This window comes from Gymnogyps californianus, chromosome 11 (assembly GCF_018139145.2).
Source record: "Gymnogyps californianus isolate 813 chromosome 11, ASM1813914v2, whole genome shotgun sequence".
Classification (NCBI taxonomy): domain Eukaryota; kingdom Metazoa; phylum Chordata; class Aves; order Accipitriformes; family Cathartidae; genus Gymnogyps; species Gymnogyps californianus.
This window is the reverse complement of record NC_059481.1, coordinates 9,918,067-9,940,421: the sequence shown is the minus strand read 5'-3', so window position 1 is coordinate 9,940,421 and position 22,355 is coordinate 9,918,067. Positions and strand designations below refer to the sequence as shown.

Here is a 22,355-nt window from a genome sequence, read left to right as displayed (position 1 = left end):
AAGAAATCAGAAAATGCTTTTTCATTACTGTAGATAAAGCTGCTCTCAAAATACAAGCTGATAAAATTTAGTACCTTGTCCCAAAGAAACTAAGGCCTCACAATTTTAGTTTTAAAATAAACAGACAAAAACCACCAAGAACTCAGAACTGTAAACTATTTGAAGTGAAAAACAGCAGTAATATAACTGATGTAAACATATGATTGAAGATAATATAGCTACTGAAACTTATGATTGTGGACAATAAAAGCAAATGAAAAAAAAATATAGCAAATTTAAAATTAAAATACTGTAGAGAGTAACTGGTTGCTGACCTATAAGCAAGTTTTGTTCTCTGCTCTAGTGTTTGGAAAATAAATTTTTAAGTGCAACTTGAGCATCTGTAAATGGGAACCTGTGTAGGGGTATAGATTTAATGCTACAAAAAAGGTATCTTGGAGCAAAGTCTGCCTTCTGTTGTCACTGAGACACACAAAAATTATCTCTATGAGGTAGCTGGGTAATACTAAATTATATGAATCTGTGTGAGGCTTAAAAAAGTAAGTCTTACTGTGCTATAGCCAACTGTGGAAACCCTAGCTCACTTAATTCTCCTTCGCAATTTTTTCAAGTCATTCACTTCCTGTTAATGTGATTATAGCCAAGATGGACACGTACTGCCTACAGTTCTTCCTAGTGTTTTACTGAACTGCTACTTATTGCACAGCTTTTTAATGTTATACTGATTCTTTTATCTGTACTGTATAATTGAGGCCTATGAAATGAGTTAAAATTGAATTATAGCTTTATAGTACAATAATCCTTAATGGGATACCATTTTTATAGTTCCACATCCCAGATATACTTTCCGATAAGGACAGTGTTCCCTTCTACTAAGTGCGTGAGTTGACTTGAAAGCTAGTGATGCAAAGCACCGTGTTTTCAGCTGAAAACTATTTCAGTGCAGTCTGCTTCAGATAATCTCCTGGCAGGTGCTATAACAAGGACAAGTTTATTGTAGCCCAGGTGTATGTAGTATTACTAATGTCACTTTGGCCTGATGTGCAAGGCTGTGGTAGCAACTTCTGCATCTAGTGCTTCACTGCACCAACAGAGATATTCCCAAAGAACTTGTGCTGCTGCAATCTAAATGAGTAACAGATGTGTAAATCCTCCCCCAAAAGTTTCAAGTATCTTATGAACTTATCATATACTTCGAACACACATTAAATTGTGCATGTTTCAGAAGTTACAGCATTAGAAGTTTAGTACTTGAAAGTACTCTTCTTGGTATTCTAAAGAACACAGAAGCTGTTCTCTATCTTTATTCTTTCCTATCCTCCTTCTGAACTGTAAAAGAATGCAGAATAAAACTAGAAATTATTATCAGCATCCTTATCCCATATACTTACAAGAATGACCATTATCAGAACTTCCTGAAAAGCATATTTAAAGGAAGGAAAACAAACAACAACAAAAAAAAAATCACATTTTTGTGGTAGTATACTACCCAAGTACAACTCTGCTTGATCTGTCCATTAGAGATTGATTTAAGCACAAGATGTTAGTTCCAGCATGACTGTTGCTAGTGGGGAGTGGAAATTGCTGATTAAAAACCATCATAATATGTCATAATAGAGTGTAATCATTTCAATTTTTCTTCCATAGTTTATTTCCAGTTATATTCAGAGCTGACAAAATCGACATTAATGATGAATAGTTAGAAATCAATGCAGATGTTCAGGACTGCCTATTGCAAACAAATAAGCATTCAGAGGATGTCTTTATTTGTCTGTATGTGGCCACACTGCCACTGCTATATAATTAACTGCTTTACAATGAAGTCTGTAGTGAGATTTAATTTTACAAGAAGTGCCATGAAAATACAAATCGTCATTGAAATACTAGACCAATTTTAAAGTATTTGGGCAACATAACTGAGAGGGAAAACATCTATTAAATAGAACTGTCAGTGTAACTTTTGTTTTCTATTAAAAATCCTTAGCTTTTGATAAACCAGACTGAACAGCCCTCGTGTTTATCTAGCCTGTGCATTCCTTTGCATATAAATGTCTTCTGTTGGTAAATTGACTGCAACAAGATTGGTTATTTTGATCTTTATGGCTAGGAGATGTGGAGGCCTGCTAAGTTTGATGCACAGTGTATCAAAACTTTGACCTAGGCTGCTTGCTCAACTTGTCTTATCTGAATATCGCTGGACTTTTCATTATGAGGCTTCTCTTCTAGTTTTCCCCTTCTCATTGTTCTTGTGAACTGCACTGGTTCAGAGACTATAGCTGGGCATTATGTTGTAGGAACAGTGAATCAGTATGGTTTTCAGGCACTCTTAAGGTATTTGTCTTGTTTTCAAGCTTTTTGGTTGTTCTACCACAGGTAATTAATGCTCTTCTAATTATCAGCTATGATTCCCTTATTTTTTGACTTAGTGCTTGTGTAGAGTTCTCCTAATCTGCTGTTATTGCTTATGTTCTTTGTTTCAAAAAATTACAGCAATGTACTTGCCTGGAACAAAATATGTTCCTTGTACATAGTTCAGTTAGCAGTACAGATCGTTCCCAGCAGTATCTGGTGGTCTTTGCTACTCAGAATTCCTGTAAACTGCATGTCATCTGGAGGCTTTATTCAGTATTGAGAAACTGTTTTCTGCCAGGTAACTAAGTAGTTTTAATAGATCTGAATAGAAATTTAACAATCGTTTGTTGTTTAAACTGGACCGATCACTGTGTCAGCACTGTGTCTATCTATGCTGAGTTTTTATGTGGTGTAAGGAGAAGTGTATCCTAATAAGGAGAAGTGTATTGAACTGCCTTACTTGTTTGCACTGCTCAGCAGTCTGATCACAGACCAATGACTTTCTAAAAGCGTTCCAAACCAGTTAAATGTTTTTGTCGGCCTGTGTACATTACGCCTCAAAACTTAAAAATATTCTTGACCCTACTTACCTTCTGTTAAGGCAGAGAAAGCTGTTTCTCTGTTCCTTCTGAAGCAACATTGACATCCAACTCTCCATCTGACCTTGAGGTTAATTGCCCTAATAATTCCTAAGGTTAATTATTACCTAGTATTTCCAGTCTAGTTAACAGCTGTAGGATGGGGTGGACTAATTACTCATATCACTTGGCTGATTTACCTTACAATAAAAAAAAGTGAATAGATGTGAAAAGGAAGAAGGCTGAACCTGCAAACACGCAGCCTCAGAGATGAGGGCAGGGGAAGACAAGCCTCTTCATACTTAGTTTGCATGATGTGCTCTCAGCTGTGCATATCAGAGAGAATATTTTTCTCCTCAAATAAAAGAGCACTATTCCAAAAGTCCAAGATAATTAAGTAGTAATGTGTGGACCTAGGGATATCACTGAAGTATAATATAAATATGCTGCAACTTTACTTAGTAGACAGGCTGCTACTGTCCTCTGTAGATTGTACCTATAGAATTTTACTGTATACTTTTATTTTGCTACTTGTTATTGTACAAGGCAGTACCTTTTGAACTACTTAGATTCTTGCAATAGTGGTAGAGTCTATACTAATTATTTTAACCTGTGCTTAACAGCCATGAACTGAATTAGCATTTTTCAGCTTGAACCAACATTCTTCACAGGTGTGGTGAAATAGCTGAATAATGAAACCTCATTATAATTGGCCTGTGTAACTGTACAACTTCTGTGTGGGGGCAACCAATTGCATAACGGAGTCTTATTTCAAAGATTTGTTAGATTTCTGTTAATGATGCTTATCTGATCAAATGTAAGTTTTTGTTGTGGTGGCTTTTTTGTGAGGGGGTGTTGTTTTGGGTGTGGGTTGGTTTTGTTTTGGTTTTTTTTTTTCTTCCCTTGTGGAGCTTTATTGCAGGCATTGAGAGGTATAAATGGTTCCAGGATGTCTTCTCAGTAACTCCTTTAGCACAGTTTGTAAAGACTTGGTGAGAGTGCTAGCTCTGTGTCTCACAAGGACATGCATTTACTGAGGAGATTCAAAGGCTTCCTTTTTTTTCCTCTCATGGTGGTTCGGGGTTTTTTGGTTGGGTGGTTTTTTTTTTTTCTTCTCTCCTCCCGCCATTTGATGTCAAAGACTTTGTAATCCTGATTTATGAAGCACTATAATCAGGAAATATATTCCTTTACCAATGCTCTTTTATACCCTGTTAATAGGTATATATTAAGGGGCAGGGATCATGTCTTTTCAAGCCAGTATACTTTTAGAATTAATGGAACCCCCTGTAATCCAAAAGCGATACTGTGAGCCAGTCTTCTCTGCTTGAATATATCTTAATTGCTTCAGAATGCCTGGATAGATGGGAATTGTTTCAGAACTGTAGTTTAATATTTCTTTACAGCAGAGAAAATCAGCATATGGAGATACTGCCATGTGTTTTACTATAGTTACTGTCTAGTGCCTGCTTATTTTTCCCTGTATACTGAATCAACTATGTGTATGTTGTGTTCTAACTTTACAGTCAAATCACCATCAGGTCTGGGGACTCTTCACTGTAAACATTCTGTTTTATTTTATCAACTAATAGCCCAAATAGAGAGTGGCAGGGTAGTTGGAAATGAATGGGGAAAAGATGGGAGAGAAATGTGTTTCTCTACCCTTATCTTCAACTGTAATGAAAATAAGATGAAATATTAATTATTAAAACTTAAAAAAAATATTTTCAACTTGTTATATTTGATTTTTAACATTCAAATCCTAGGAGAGAAACAAAGCTGTTTAAGAAAACCTGATATTCCTATTTCAGATTATCGCTTTTATTTGCCTTTTGGAAAACGGGCTGGAGTTGAAAACAGATGTAAATAATGGAAAAATACATTAGATAATTGTCTTTAACCTGGTCATCCCCTGCAACAAATGTTGATCTAGCTCACAGTATCATGTCATTCATCAGATATGAATAAATCTTCCATGTTGAGGGCTAAATAGATCATAATGAACTGTTTTCTTCCATTATTTTCCATAGCTTTTTTGGATTTAATATTGACAAAGCAAAGCCACTTGTGCATCCACTCACTGAAACAGTACTTACTGAACAGCTTATCATATTGAGTAGGAGGATGAGTGTGTGTGACTTTGGATCAGCTCTTTTCTTGCTAAGTGTAAAGTTACCCTTATGCTAACTTACCAGGATAAGTTTTCATAACTTTATATTAAGAATAACTTCCACAGAGCTAATATTTTCTAGTATATAGAAGATACTATATACAGAGGAAATGGGTGATGGTTCTAGCTGACTTTGATCCACTTATCCATAGACTTATCAGAGCTCTCTTCTTTTTTTTTTTTTTTTTTTTTTTTCATACTTGGCTGTTCTGAGTACTTTTTTTTTTTCCCCCTTTCTCCAGGAGAAATAAAGATCAAGCTGATGGAAGTAATTTTGCAAAAGCAAGATGGGCCAGGGCTATTCAGAAGGTAAGAGCTGCTCTTAAAACTGCTGATGTGTTACTGTAATTTAAAGAATTTTCTCAGGTGGAAGGAGAATTTAGTATAAGGTTTCTAGCGCATGTAAACTGCTATTCCGTTACAGCAGGATCTGAGGATGTGACTGCTGAGTTTCTGACAGTAGAGACAATTCCTTCCATTGGTTCTTAAATCTGTGTGGTTTCTTCACCTCAGGATTTTTTTCTTCTGAAACAGAAAGAGGATGAGATTCTGAAACTTTGTTTAGATGCATGAGGAATGATTGTAGTTTGGCCATTTTATCTGTGTTGCATATTAATCCAGAAACCATAACTTCAAACATCTATTTCTGAATAATTTTTTATATTGAGAAACATCAGTACTTCAGTAATATTTAATAAAAATGGTTTTAAGAATATTATTTTAATATTTTTCCTAGAAAAATTTTGTAAGTTCTACTGATGATATCACTGCCTAAACAGGCATTTGTTTATTAGATGTGATAATTAAGGGAAATTATTATCATCACTTGCTCTGTTTATGTGGTCGATAATGGTACCAAGTATTTTCTTTCTCACTGTTGCTCCTAAACTGTACAAACCATTGCCTCACAAGAACAGTTGGGAATTCAGACACCATCAGTTTTTACCCAGGTTGCTCAGTAGTACTATCTGTTGTGTCAGTTGTGTGCCGCTTCTGGTTAAAGGAAAGGAACTAATAATTCAACTCTTAAAATCCCATTTTTTGCATTAAACTGTTCAACTTTGGCTGCTGGTAATGTTTGGTGTGTGCAGGCAAGCACAGCTGTGGAGTCGCTCCACATGGCTCTTTCTTGCAGTGCAGTTATAACTCTCCATAGAATAAAGTTGTTCTCCCCACCCTGGCAGCCTCGATCAGTGTCCTCAGTCTCTCCGAGGGGGCTGTATGTGGCAGGGAGGTTGTACACCTAGTAGGAACTGAATCCAATTGCTGTAAGTTTGGCATCGCTGCCTTAAGTAAATGTTTTTTCTTTCCCATGAAAAGGAAAAGAGACCAGTGAATATCACTGGTCGGAGCAGGAAGAAGTCATGTGCCTAAGCTGAGGTAACCAGCCATCTAAGAGAATGTACGCTAGAGAAGCGCTCCCAGAGCTCTTCATGAGGCAATGCCCGTATTTGGGAAAAAAAAAAAAAAAATTCTGTGTTTCGGGCGGGGGGGAAGTGTTGAAAGCACTAATGTATCATTATCTGTTGTCATTGACTGAACGGGCTTTTTTAGGTGTGGTGTTGGGTGGTTTGTTTTGTGTTTTCTTGGGTTTTTTGCTTTTCTGTAATTCCTTTTAAATACCTCAATTCTTTTAAAGCAACCAGGCCCTTTTGAAGCAATGCTTATAAAGCAGCTGTCTCCACTATACAGTGTTTGAGTGGAAATTATTTCACACAGCTTTTTCAGATTGGTGTTTTGGAAGAAGCTTGAGATAAGTTGTGTGAGACTTTGGATCTTAACTTCCCAAGGTCTAATAAATATTTTGTGCATTAAAAACTGTTCCTGCTCACTACTCACACAGTGTGTTATACAGGAGAAAACTAGCATATACAGGGGAGTTGTGTCTTGAATTAGAAAGTAGAAATACGGAAAAAGAATGCTATCCGTTGCCTTCCAGCCTTGACTGTGCTGCGAAACTACTGCTGATAACTTCTGAGAAACACAACAGTTGTGTCTTTAGCGTGTACAGTGACCTACCAAAAACCTGAAAAGTTATGGACTTCCTGTTTCATTTGTGTGTAGGCCTTTTGGAAATACTGCTTATTCTCGGGTAGCGTGCTGTACAATGCCGCTTCTATGGCAAAGCCAAACCTGTTTAGTCGTAAATACTAGTCAAATCCCATCCAAGATGCCCCTTCATCAGTTTCTTTTGAGCTATTTTTTTTTCCTGCTCTTTTGGGGACCAATTCCTATTTCTTTTTTACTGAGTTCTGTTGCTTTTGTGATAATTCATAGACTGAGCCTGTGTAAAAATAGTGGGGGGGGGGGGGGGGAATCTGTTTATACTGGGGTCTCGTGGGAAGAGTGCTTTTCTGATTCACATGATCTCAGTTTCTGCATCCTACTCTGTCACTGGTTTGATCTTTTCTTTTTATTATGCCAAATGTTAGCTCACTAGAAGAGGCGGGCAGGACAAATCTTGATCTAACTGACATCAAACACAACACTCAGATATGCCAAAGAATCGAGTTTTGTCTTGTAGACAGAGATTACAATAGTCTTAAGATGCTTTTTCAGAATTTCTTCTGTGAACAGTCACCTTTCAGTGCTTGTCTGATTGCCTAGTCAGTGGGATAAATTTATTTCCGAGTTTAAAACCAAATAACTAATGTCATGTGGTAGTAACTTTACTTTATGATTTGATGAATCATCTGCATTTCATTCAGATGTTAAAAGTAGTGTTTGAATAAAGGAATGTTAATACTGCGCTTCTTCCCACTACCATTCTTCAAAGTAATTTTGAGGTGGGTGGTTAGAAGATGGTTAAGTAAACAAGTGATATGCGTGAGCTGGAATCTTGGGTTGTCACTGTGCCATTGAATTGTTTTCTGTAGCAAAGTAGTCAAAATATCTCACTGCACTGAAATAAGGACAGATTGCTCCACAGTTAATCTAGGATCAGGTTGAGGCTGAAAGATGGTGTCAAAGTTATTGTAAGTCTTTAAAGAATTTGAAGATCAGGTGGGTGGGAGATGTAAGCAAATACCTCATGTGGAACTCTTCTTGAAAAGAAGTGGAAAATTTTTATAAATATTTATAGGGTCATTTAAATCTTGAGTTGCTGTTTCATTGTAAGCTATGTGTTAAACTTTGGTCTTCATATGCTTCTAATTCTACATTTAGTAGAAATCTGGGACATTGGAGGCTATGAAAACACAGCTCTTGAAGGGCTGAGTTCTCTTGCAGGGAGAGATATAGATATCAAAGGGGAGGAAACCTTAATCTAAAAAGTATTTAAATCATTCTAATGCTATATAACTGAACATTGTATTAGGATTTTTCCATGGTAATGGAAATAGTAATAAGGGGAAATGGACACCTTTTGTATTCTCAATTGGGTAGCTTATGTTCTTATCACGTTGCCTGTTCTGAGCATGTGCCTAATGCTGAAGATTAGTCAGAACTCAGTTCTAAACCTATTCTTAATAAATAACCTTTTTTATTGAAAAGTAGATGTGTATATAATGCGAAGTTACATGCTAGCGTTTTATTCAACTAAGCTTTTGATTTTCCTGCACCTATGCACACATTAAGATATATTGCACAAAGCAAAATGAAATGTATGATCTGATCACTTGTTACATCAGATTTGTAGTTTGCTTCAATGTAAAGAATTTCTTTACATTTACGTTCTTTACGTTTCTTTTCTATCTACAAATTAATTTGAATAAGATTTTTCTCCTGATAAAGTTATTTTGCCTGAGATACACTTGTCTTTAGTACTTTATAGCTTCAGTGGCTTAGGTTGTGGGTTGCCTTGATCTTTTGGCTTTGTCTTTTCCTCCTGAAGATAAACTGGCTTTCAGAAACAGTGCACTGGTATCATCCCATCATTGATTTAGTACAATTGATGTGACATTAAGTGCCATTCTCTGCTCAGAAAAACTGAGAGGCATGAAGGATGAATCTCTGCCAATGCCTAATCAAAATAAGCTTTGCACTTGCAAGTATTCTTGTGGCTAAAAAAGGGCCATCGCCAAAAAGAACATGCAGCACAAGATCAGAAAACTAAACAATCCTGATGTATTTTACAGAAGATATAATATTCACAGAGCCTTATAATGGAGGCAAGCAAACAGATAAAGCAAAATAAGTAGCTTTCCACAGAAAGTAATCTCTATATGTAGGTATTTATACTGTAAGATCCTGCTTCCACAAGAAGGAAACTGTCACTATCCATAAGGAACTGGAAAAAGAAATAACAACACTTAGTAACTGCAAGGAAGGTTTTTAGGCATTGGAGCAGGCTGTAGGTAGGGTATCCATCACTGGAGGTCTTTAAGAACGGAGGAGTAACAATTTTTTGGTTTTTTTTAACTATTCTTGGAGGCTTAGGGAAGTGGGTTTAGCTTGGAAGAGAGATGAGTGTGTGTGGGAAGATTTCTCAGGTGGATGGTCTTAAAATAGACAACTACAAAATACCTGCCCATAAAGGAGAAGTGGAGTGCTATTGCTTCAGGTATTTCCTCACAGGTGAAACAAACATGAATTCTTACTGCACTAGAAAATATATAGGTGGCTTAAGTTCCAGTAAGAATATGTGGAATATATGCTTTTAATGCTAACCTAAGGAAATAAGAAATTGAATTAGACAGTTCTGACCAAATATGAGATGACATCTAGTGGTTCATCAGAGGCCTTGTAGCTAATGAATATTTACTCAAATATTGACCAGATAGCAAAAGTGCAAACTGTTGTTTTGGAGAATGTATCTTTTTATATAATAAATGGCCTCGGTGTCTGTTTTAAACAGTAATAGTTAGGCCTTCTTGCAATCATATAGGATATAGCAATGCTAAGATAAAAGTATTAGGGAAATCCTTCCCGTATTTGGGAGAGGAGAGGAGTTAAGCATTTGAAGGAAAACTGCGTATCAGAATTAATAGCTTTTAAAAAGACAATGCAGGACTAGATAGGGTCCTTTAATAGCTGCTCTGCTTATTAACTAAAAACAAAAATCCAAACCAGAATTCTTTTGCAATAATCCAATCCTAGTATCTGTTTTTCAGTTTCATGATCATTGTACTGGTAGGAACAGTGAACAGGTGGGGTTCTGTTTGTTTGCCTTAGTTCTCTAACAGATTTGAAACGAGTGCTGTGAAGTGTTGGCAATAATTATGAAAAGATGCATTTAGACGGTGGTTTTCTTTTAACTCAGTGTCAGCCTTGAGTGCAATCAAATGGATTTTCCCCTTTCCTCCCTCCCACCCCAGTTGTGTATGTCACTGATTATATCTTTAGCTACTAATCCTATGTGTAGTAGAGACTGTTTTCCTGCTGAAATATAATCACTTGAACAAATAGTTGTCACCTCTGAGACAGATATGCTTTTTATAAAAAGCATATCCTAGTAATTGATTCCTAAGGCTAACATTAAGCAAGAGGCTACTCATGTGAGTTACCCCTTGTATCATTCCACAACGGTGTTTAGTGACAATAGTGAGTACTGGAAACAAAAATAGTGAAATAGTGGCACTATATTGACTCGTCTTATAACCTGGAAATCAACAATGATAGTGACACAGATTTGCCTAGGTGAATCTTCCCTACATGCCTTATTTCTTAGTTTGCAAAATGAGGATAGCACATCCGTATGTCACAGTTTATGCCATTAAATAAAAAAATATTGGGGTGTGTGCCAATATTAAAAAAAAGATGGTATAGAATTAAATATTCACTGTGGATTGTTTTTCTGCTGTTCATTGTGATTCATGGTTAACTATATGATGGATGCAGTGATGCTCAGTATGAGAATGCTCACTAATAGAGAAGTTATCAGTAGCTTAGTTCTGTCAGTACTATTGATTTACTGTCTTATTCAGAAACAAAACTTGATAAACTAATACTAAAGCAAATATTACACAGTGACAGCAATGGGAATTTAGGACTGGGTAAGCAGAAATCATTCTTTGCTTAGGAGCCGTGGGGCTATAAGATTAATGCAAAGCTTCCCTTTAAAAGATTTCAATAGGCCCAAAGAAATTGCAAATTTTAAAAAAATCAATCTTTCAGTTGAACAATTTTTTAACCTTGCATTCCAAGTAATATTTTGTATGCAAGTGTGTCTTGAAGTGGGAATAAACAGGTATTTCCTTTTCATGAAGTGTTAATAATAGGTATTTTGTATCCTGATGCAATTCAAAAGTAATCATAGCATTCAAGTGACAATCAGCATATTGAGTGGGCTAAATGATTGTCAGCAAACAAGCTACATTTCTTAGTTTTGTGAAATTATTTCAAAGGTGAAATATTTAAACAACAGTGATGAACTAACAATTTGAAAACAAAGAAATGAAGTGCACTTTCTTTTCAATTAAGTGAATTTAGTATCACTGCAAGTTTGTCAACTTTAAGACATTTTGACAATGGCTTAGAATGTTAATTGATGTTACGAGGAAGCTCAAAATACCTGAGGAGTTAAAGGACTTTTCAGGATGTCTTTTCTTTATGGATCACTCTTTTTTGTTATTAGGTATGTGAAGAAAATTATTGACTGGTTATATCAAGCAGTTCTACTTCTATGGTAGAAATTATCTTGACTACCTTGTGTCTGAACTGTTTCACTTTACATGAAGAAGGTAAAAAGGTCAGCGTGGGGAGATTGGACTAACAGTTCTAAGATCACTTCATAGTTGCCCTTGAGGCTTTCAAAAAGTGGTGTATGGGAAATTTACTTTGACAAAAGGTGATTCACTGATAAAGGCAGGAGTTCAAGAATGTATCTCACTTGTGTTGTGGCCACTGAACACACAACAAGGAGTACAATGTTTGCAAATAATATCAATTATTTCCTCAAAGAGATCATGTGAGATTGATTCGTCTTCAGTCATGGCTTCGAAAATCATGCATGACTTCATCCTGATTGCAGCCTGGAATACATGGTTCTAAGTAAAGATAATGGATTAGAAATTCAGCTAATAGGTCAGGATAACAACTCTCCTATCAGAGGCATGAAGGAAAGTCATAAAAAGCAATAAATATAGCTGCTAGTTGTACAGAAGCAGTTGCAAGTTTTATGCTGCCCTGTTGGTAAATTATCTAGCACAGACTAATTATAATTGGATTATGTTTTAAGTTAAAATTTATTCCACCACCTTGTCTTCCATGTCTCATGGCTTTTGTGCAGGATATATAATATGTAAAAAGATAAAATCATACTTACCTCAACTTTGACCAAAGAACTGCTTTTGTATCTTTTATTTCCTATCTTTTAAGTAAACTTACTAGCATATTTGTTTTTTTATGGAATGACTTCCTCTGACACTTTCTCGGGGGGAAAATATATAAAAAATCAATAGAATTTTGAAGAAAAGAAAATTGAGATGTCTTTTATCTAAATAAACCTACAGTTAACTTATTTGAAGGCTTATTTTAACTTAAATCTTCCTATGGTATTGTGAGTTTAGGTATTTTACGATTTATTCCCCTCCCCCCTCCCCCCCCCCCCAATCGATGTGAAAGTTAAAAATTGCTTTCTTCAGTTAATTGAAGGTATTAAGAATGATAGACCCTGGGAGAAAACTTTATGAGCTGCTGCACCAATATTTGAGGGTTCTGTTAGGCAAGGTCAGAGAAAGAATTATCACTTTGCTTTCCTCTTCAAAAAGTGAGATAAGATTCACAATAGAGGGTAAGAAACCTAAGCTTTCTCTTTTGACTGTCATAGAAGAAAATCAACAAACAGGAATGTAACATACTCTCTTCCACAATTAAACTTCAATTCTCTCCTTTGCTTCAGAGTTCAAAAAGGGACCATTGTAACATTCTTTCCCTTCCTCCTGTTTCAGTACCTATTTCTAGTAACCAAGTTATAGAGTTTTGCAGGTTGCTTTGGACTCATGTTAAATGATTTATTACTGGTTTTATTGGTAGCCTGTGGCTAAGTCAATGTGCTATAGAATTATATAGCTCCTGGAGCATATTTATAATTGAATTAGTGTTTTGTGAACATTTGAGGCAATGCTTGGAAGACTGTGAAACTCAACAGGGTTCTTATCAGAGAAAGTTTACAAGTGGGAATGTGTGCTTCACATAAAACAGGAAAAATAAGCCAGTTAGTATGAATCAGCTGGGCCGTACTTTAAGGGCACCATTCTGTGGAGGCAAAAGCTGGCTTTTGGCGTGCAGTGAAGGTACTGAAGGTGAATAGTTAGGATTGTGAAGGGAAGAATCCATTATGTTAGAGAAAGTTGGGGTTGTTAATTATAAGGATTAGCAGAGTATCTCTCATGATGGCAAGAAAGGGAAAGAAGTTCCAGGGTGAGGAGAGAGAAATACTGGGATGACCAGCAATTGTATCAGTGGGAGATCTAGGATAGGAAAGAGAGCTGAGAGCAGCCAAGAATGGAGCACTGATGAACTCAGAATCCTGGCAAAGAGAATGACAGGTCATACACTGAAAAGCTAACGAACGATATTGATGGAATCTAAGCAGTGGCTAGAGAGAGAGGGCTCAGGGAAAAAAGAGATGCAGGAGAGCAAATTACCTTGCTTCCAGGTTTATGATAAATGATGTAACCCTTTGCTCTGGCAATCCTAGCACTTTGAGCAGGATTGTTGCAAGCATTCAGCTTCTAGAATCCTTGCAGCATCTGCCTTAGAGTTCCTACTTCATCATTATGGATCTTTCTTGTGATCTACCCTCCTTACCCATTTTCAAATTAGTGGGGTTGGTTGTTTTAATTGACTACTAAAGAAATTTTTCTTTTCCGGTTTGGTGGTGTGCTCTTTATTGCTGAATCTTTCCATGCTGCTGTCACTCATGGCAAGTCTCGAGATCACTCTTAATTAGTGCCATTAAGTATATGCTTGAATTTGAGTATATGACTGAGGGTTGTGTGGAATGGAGATGCTGTAACTATCCCACTCTAGGTCACTTTTGTTCCAATGAGATTTACCATAGGCAAAGAGACTCTGCAAGCAGGATAAATTTGACTTAAGAGTCCAGAGCAACTATTTATTTCTTAATATGAACAACAGAAAGCTAGGATTAGGAAGTTACTAGGCTAATCATTGATATGTGCATCACCCTGATAAGACCAAGTGTTTCTGTTCTATTTTCATGTTCCACTGGGCTGGAAAAGCAGGGAAAGGGTCCCTCTGTCACTCCTTGAAATGGGCTGATCCTTGCTGATATTGAATTGCCATCCTCAGATGCTCTTTCCTCCCCCCTCTCCCCTTTTATAGCTTTTCATATCAGTATGTTACCTCTGAAATCCTTGAGCTGCTAACTTTTTTCCCCCATTGTTTTTGGTTTGGTCTCCCCCCCACCCCGCCCCTGTCTTGCTCCCATCCTAATTACAGCTTTCTCAGTAAAGCTCACCCAAGGTCATACACCTGTACTGTATTTGAGGAGACCTTAGATCAAAGAAACTTTAACCACCAGGCTGAAGGTAACAATCAGTTCCTCAGCTGGGACTAGAATGCATGCACTGATAGACCCGAGAGAGGAAAGGTCCAGGAAAGTCTAATGCATATAGTTAGATCTGAGGCAGCACTTGCATATTGTAAGAGTTATTTTATCTGGAACCAAGGCGTAAAAAAATCAATAGAAGCAAATTACTTTTAAGAGGGAATAATAAAAATTTACTTGTATAATGGGGCAAATGTGAAAAAGCAGGCAAATTATGTTACTCTTGAGTTCATTATACTTTCCTGTCAATAGCACCAGTAATAAGTTTATATGTAATTTGAAGAGAGTAAAAATAAGTATTTGCATAATGCAGCTGATAATTGACAATTTTAGGATAAAAGAAAAAAAAAGTAAGAATATTCCCGAAAGATAATGCTTATCTGAATCCTTGATGATTTTACATTAATTTCTGTAAAGATTGGCATATTCTTCTGCATGAAGTACAAAGCTGCACAATTAGTTATATTGTGGTTGTGGAAGAATAATGAAGATACATATTCTGCTGAAACTTTTGGTGTTTTTTTCCAGAATCTGAAACAGTTTAGTAGAACAATAGTCTGATTTAATATTTAGAAACAGAAATACTGTCTTTTTTGTGATTAATGAAGAGTTTAATGCTTTAATAGTAGTATCTGTAAGAGGTCGGTTACTGCAGAAAACGTTATAATTATGGCAAAACATAAAGAGACACAATAATAGAAAGCAAAGCATCAAACTAAAAACAGTTCCGTACATGAAAAGTGGCAACTGAGTCAGACTCTTGATTTTAAAAAATTCTTTAGCAAACTTTCTACTTTCCTAGACAAGAAAATCAAGTAGTCTCTAGAATGAACACATTCCTAGAGGGCAACAGTGAACAAAATAGTCATAAAGAACACAATGGGAGGGTTAAATTTCAGGAGTAACATATGTTGTTCTTAAGTTACCACTTCAAATGTGTAACATTATGTCTTTGGGTGCTTGATATATCTGGATGGGGAGAAAGCTCCCTTTTTCCTCCTGAAATATGCTTAGTTATTGGCCTTTCTTGACCTTTTTTCTTTTAGTTGTTGTTGGGCTTTGCCCCCCATTTGCTTTTCACTGTGATCCCTTCTTGTGATTCCTTCTGAAATCAGGGCCAACTTTTGTTTAAATTGCAGCTGGCAAGAAGCTGTTGTTATGTTTTTAAATTGTTTGCCTGTTCCCTGTTAATTGCTATTAAAAAAAAATCTCAAAAGTGTTTTTACTTCACTTAAGGGAATTCTAACTGCGTAGTTTTATAAACCTACCAATTGATTTAAGGAAACAGTTTGGAAAAGGTTTAGTGTGGAATAAGAAATGGCCTTAGCCTTCATAACTTCAGGAACTCCAAAACACTTATCATAGTAATCTGAAGTAAAATCTAAAACAGCTCATGGGTGGATTCCATGCACTTATGAAATATCAAGATTTGTATCTCATGAATAGTTATTTTCTCTCTCCCCCTTTTATGATCAAGTCTTCTTTTTAGAAGAAAACGCTGAGCTTTACAGTAAAGAAAATAATCATTGTATAGAAAAAAATGGCTTGTATGGAGAAGAATACCTTTAAAACTATGTGTGTGCTTCCAAAAAAAAGGGGGTGGAGATGCTATATTCTATACATTTCGCTGTATTGTGAATAGACTAGAAATTCTATTAAGAGCTGTAGACATGAGAGCTTTCCATGGGTTAAAACAAAATTCGGTAAAAGCAGCGCGATCACCTCCTTTAATTCAGTGTCGCTGCCTTAGATGGCAGAACGGCCCGACTTGCAGTCAGCGGCACGGGCCATAGCTGCGCGCAGCAGTTCCCTGCTCGGCCGGGGCCGCAAAGCCGCCAGCAGGGGGCGCGCTGGGAGCGGCATGGCGGCCGCGCTCCTCCCCTCCGCCGGCTGCCGGGGCGCAGCACGCGCTGCCTCCCCGCAAGTGAGGTCCTCGCGGGGGAGCCGCGTGCTGCCGTGCGCCTCTGCGGTAACAGCGGCTGGCGGGGTTTCAGTGAGAGACCGAGCAGAGAAACGTCCTTTCTAGTCTTCTCGGCTTCACCCCCCCAGTCTGATTAGGTCAGAACATTACGATGTAAGAACTGATTGATTATTTTTAGTTGGTTGATTAGATTTAAGAATTGACACGGTTGTTGCCTTTCTTTAACGAAAGGGAAGAAATATCCATCCCTTAAGCAGACCAGGGAGGTGGAGGGTGGGAGAAAGATAGCTTAATTCTGTGACAGCTCTTCCAAATTCCAGGCTGAAATCCATCATGAAATATAAATTAATTCTAAGTTGTTCCATCAGTTTATAATTGTCACCATTTCAATATGAGTATTTAACAACAGAAATAGTCAAATAACATCTATAATAGTTATGTGTTATTTAACACCGGTTTTATTACTTAAAAATTAGTGAAATATTTTCACTGGACAGACTTTTATTCCCAAGAATTCCAAGAATCACCTCTGAAAAGTCATGGTCACACAATCCTGGAAATTGGCACACAGAATAGCTGTTCTCTCCATGAAGGCTTATAGCTGCCTATTGAGGTTTGGGGGGGGTTTGGGCAGCGTGGTGGTGTTTGGTTTTGGTGGGGTTTTGTTCTTTTTCTCCATTAAGATACAGGGATTCACTAGAATTGTGTAACAAATTGCAACATCTCTGTACATAGTCTGTATTTCTCCTGTTCCTTCTACACGTGGGAGTTATATCTTCAACGCTGTGTTTGTGAAGTACAGTAAATCAGTATGAACCCTTAAAGGTGTGATTCTTTAAGGCCAGCCTCATCAACATGTGAGGTTACTGGCAAGTAACCACAAAAACACAAATGGCCCATGCGTGCGAACTGCTCTATGTGTTAGTTTATTGGAGGCTGACATGGATGCCTTTTCAAGGTGCACAGTAGTTTCATTCCAGTCTTTGGCTTACAAGTATCTGGGCTACCAGAACTGTGAGAATTTCAGCTACCGTACAGAATGAAAACCTCTGCTCATATATTTACTATAGAAAGTTCTTAACGTCATATCTATGTGAGGATCACGTGAACAGAGATACAACTTTGTTGTGAAGATGAATTGGGTAACTCCAGTTGCAAGTAATTAGTATGTATTTATACATGAAACTAGATTCTTGATTGGTCGGTGTCATTACAAGCGAAGTCAGCATTTTGCTGGCTTGGGCAAGTTCTACATGGAATTTTATTTCCAGGGTAGATAAGTCATAATTAGTTCTGAAGGTCTTTGGATTGATTTTTGGTTTGATTTTTCGCTTTCCTTCTTAAATATTAATTGAATGATACATTTGGCAGAGCAAAATTCCCTGCTTATGCTGGGCTATCAAGTAAGTGTCTTCAAACTGAAACATTCTAATGTAACAGATTAGTGTAAACAGGGTCAATACTTAGGAACTTGCTTGAAGATGACAACATTAATCTAAGTGTTATGAGTTAACATTATTTGCAAACAGTTTTTTATTAAATGACAAAACCTTATATTTTTGCAAAACATTTCCAATATTTACTGGTTTTAGCATCTGTAGTCTCAAGACCATTTGCTTAATCTTGATAAAAACCCAATTTATTTCTGTCGTGTGTATCTACTGTGGGTGGCCATGCTTGATTAGGCTGCCTGATTTTTCTTTTTTTTTTAATCCTTACATGAGTAGTCCTGTTGATTTTGAGAGGCATTATTGTTACATCTCATGTAATTAGGACTATATCACTGCGTATTGATATCAGTGGAATATTTCCTATTGTGCACTTATATAAAAGTTTTATTGTATTCTTTGTTGGCATGCAACGTGGCAGATTTGAAGAATCAGTTTGTTTAAGTTTAGACAGAATATTAAGAAATTGCCACAGGCTAATAACTACAGTAAGATTTAAATAATAAAGCATTCATCTGGTTCTTAACTGTAAATCTAATTAATGGAGTATTTATAGGTTGTATTCATTTCAGCAGGACATAATAAATATCATTGTCCATAATTATTTTTACAATTATATAAAAAAATCAAAAATATTAATTTTACCACTGTATGTAAGAGGATTTTATACTAGAACTGCTCCATTTATAAATTGTACTTAAAACTGTACATTGTATCCCAAGATCACATTACTAACAATAATACAAGGATTGCAGAAAGTGAAAGCTACAGCTAATAAGCTTTAAATAAGTGTTACTAGAAATTGTTAAATACTTTTAAGTGCTGCCTCTTATTTAAGGTATCCTTAATATATATTTGAAGTAAATAACTGAATTACACGCTTCTCTGTTACAAATGTGTCAGCTATTACCGGAAAGTCCAAAGTTTTTTTTTTATTTTTATACAGGAAACATACATAATTTACTAGCTGAAAACTTAGTATTTTATATGGCATTTCAGTGCTGCTATCTCCCAAGATTAAAGGGGGTAATTGTATACCTGTGGTTTTATGCATGTACATGTTTTATGAAACTTTTACACTTGGATTATGTGTATATTTTGTATGTAGAATGGTTTTATATAGGATTGTTCTGGATGTATTTCTGTAGTTCTTCATGTGTCAGAGTTTTTTAAATATATCTTCAATATATGTAAGGCTGAATGTGGCCTTACACTATTAAATCAGTTAACATTTGAAAAAACACCAATTGTATTCTGTACAGGATAATTTACTCACTGCATGCACAATAATAATCCATTCTGCTATTTGAATACCAGTAAACAAATGACTGAGTCCTATTGTCTAGGTATTAATTGGGAACATACAAAATACTTTTCATGGAAAACAGAGCGATATGCTTCTTATCTGAGGCATCCTTAAATAATCATGGAATGGTAATAGTTACAAATCTATTCAGCAAATTCATTACCAAAAATGATCAGCTGTTGATGAAAGCACTGCTGAAAGAAATAGCTATACAATTGTTTCTTTGGGTCATGTCAGACTGATAAATAAAAGGTTAGGTGAAACATGGCCCTACCGAGCAAGAGATACTATCTCACACTGTTATCCTTGTGGCCACTGATGCACCTGCTAGCTCTCACGATGCACTGCATGTGTTGTTTCTGTGAGCAAGGTTTCTCAATAAGCCTATTTTACTCTATCTGTGAAGCAGAGGGGCTGTCTTCCATGCAGGAGGGCTGTGGCTATTGCAGCGAATACTGCATTCAGAAGCGGTAGCAGGAGAAAACAGCAAGGGGTGAAGCTACCAGCACATAAAACACCAGGATGATTACTGTTCTCTCATGTTGATGTTGTATTTGAGCAGGAGTAGGACACTGACTCCTGTTTTGCTATTATAGAGGAGAAATAAAGCTAGGCTGCAGAATTAATTAGTAGCTAACACCATGATTAATCTTAGCTGTTAGCACAAGTTGTAGGAGAGGGGAAAAAAACGGGAGAGGGAGGAAAAAAAAAACATTTAGTGCTGCCTAGGGAATACAGTGGAATTTAGAACGGATACCGTTGCGGACTAACAGCATGCCTGATTGCACTTGAGTTGAATCAGTGAGAAGCAGCCTCATGTTGTATTGTACTGTTTTTAAGGCTGAAGGAAGAATGGCAAAATAGTAATGGAGTTGTGTACAGTATTTCTGCGTAAATGGAAAATAATATAAAGATGGTGGTATGTAATTTGTACTTTATTTTTAAGAAGAATTTAATCCAGGTATGTATCCTCTTTGTATTTTTGTATCTAGTCTACATATATTTTTCCATTTCCTTTGTTTCCTTTCCTTGTTTTCATTCTGAATGTACCTCCCACTGTTCTAGCTAATGCAATCCATTGATTTGTAACTGATTTGCTTTCTAATGCTATAATGTTGATGAAACTGTCTGGGCTTGTGGACTTAAGAATCAACACTTCATTAAAAAGTGGGGGGGTTATTTTGTAATGTTGCTAAGTTCACAATATAAGTTGAGTAAGATAGTATAGTATTTGATTCCACAATGAGTTGGAACATTTTAATTGGTATAAAAAGATAAATAATTTAGATATATGAATACGTGGTGAATATATAGTATGTTTTGCTTATATCTGCCAGTACTTTTTTCCTAGTTCATGATAGGATTAGTAATAAATTGAGCTTTACAGATGCTTATGTATTTCTGGGTCTTGACTAATCTTCAAGATGAACACCCTGCAGCTTTCTTTCGAAGAGGCAGCTTGCTTGGAATACATGCTTGATTCTGTTCCACAGCTAAACCTATGTGTTAGAATACCCTCTCTCATGTACCTCCCCCAATCCACAACCTAAAAAACCCCCGTAGCTATTTAATACTTTTTTGTTCATCCTTTTAGGTTCAAGAAGATAACATTAGTATTTTGCCTTCTGCAATTCCAGAGGCCAAGTAATAGTAGCTGAAACTAATTTCTTACTATGAGATTGATGGTTCATTTTGCTTTAAGAGGAAGAATTATGCAGATTTTTATATCTGACTGTATTCATTAACCCCCAACTTTCTTTAGTCACCTGGGTCCTATTGCATTTTTTGTCTTATTAATACTATTTTCTTTCAAGTGACTACTGATTGTGTGTAATAAGTGAAATAGAACGTAAAGCTATGTGCCCTTAAACTAAGGACACTAATAGTTGTCTTATAATGGGCATGTCTAGTAAAAATGTATTAAAAACATTTAAGACACTAAAAATAATGCTCATCTGATTGTTCAGTAGTCCTGAAATCTCTTAAAACATTCTGTTGCATGTCTAATTTGAATGCAGCCCAGTTTTAAGTAAGATCTTTTTTTAAAACATGTTGATACATAAAGGGTTAATATCAGTTCCAGCGTCTTAATACTGATGTTAACCCTTGGCTAACAGGAATTCTTGTGCCTTACAAGCATTCATTGGTGTAACATTATTTAAATGCTTTCTGATGTGAAAAAAACCCTCTGATCATAAAGTTGTAGTTATTTTTCACAGAGGAGGTGATATAATGCTTGTTTCCTGAACGAAGCTGTCGGTGATTATATAAAATAGATGCCTTTATTTAGTGTAATACACAGCTATGATTTGGCAATGGAAAATGTAAGGTTACTTGACATATTTGAGTGTTCTAAAAATCAGTGCTAATTCTTACCATATAAATCAACATACTGAGAAAAGCATTGAGAGAACGCTGTTGAGTCTAAAAGTGTTAAGAAGAGTGAAAAGTAGTATTTAAGGTTAAAACATCTTTTGTTCATCAGAAATTACTTTTGTAAAGGATGTTATGACAAATTATGGTTAACTGTCATCTCAAAGACCTTTCGCATAGAAAGAAGTCATGATGCAAGATAAATGAGGGTTTTTCAATGGAATTTACACAACCTAAAGAGAGTTGTATAAAGGTTTTCTGTCACTATACCATTTGCTTGATCCTGCAGTGATGTCAGCACAACATTATCATACTGACTATATATTGCTGTGGAAACACTTAGGAAATCACAGGTGAAGTACTGGGATTCCAGAGTATTGTCAAGGAGGAGAAGACTGATAGCTCAGAATATCTCCCAATTCATTAAAGTATCAAGGAGGACTGAAAATTCCAAATTTTCTTTTAACTGTAGTGTTGTGAAAATCTAGGGAGAATGAAGTAGTATACTAGATTCTGCCTTGTGAGACCATTACAGTAAAACAGAAGCTCTGAAGCATAAAAATTCTTTGGCACCTAAGAAGGTTCTTGTACAGGTTTTGTTTTTCTTATATTACCTGTGTCATTCAATTAGGTTGATAGCTCTAAAGCAGAGGTTCTTACTTTCAGGTGGAAATCTAAGTATCACTCCATAGTTGTCAGTATATTGAAGCAAAGAAAGCAGAGAATTTTTTCTTATAAAATTTTTGCAGCAAA

General features: G+C 36.2%; 1 protein-coding gene across 1 annotated transcript in view; it reads left to right on the top strand.

The window, feature by feature from the left end:
• LOC127020493 (protein unc-13 homolog A-like) overlaps positions 1-5,399 on the top strand; it is a 49,061-nt gene extending 43,662 nt beyond the window's left edge. The window contains exon 9 of the mRNA XM_050903122.1: positions 5,343-5,399. The gene's annotated coding sequence lies outside the window, so the exon portion shown is untranslated. The remainder of the gene's footprint in view (positions 1-5,342) is intronic.
• The last annotated feature ends 16,956 nt before the right edge of the window (positions 5,400-22,355 follow it).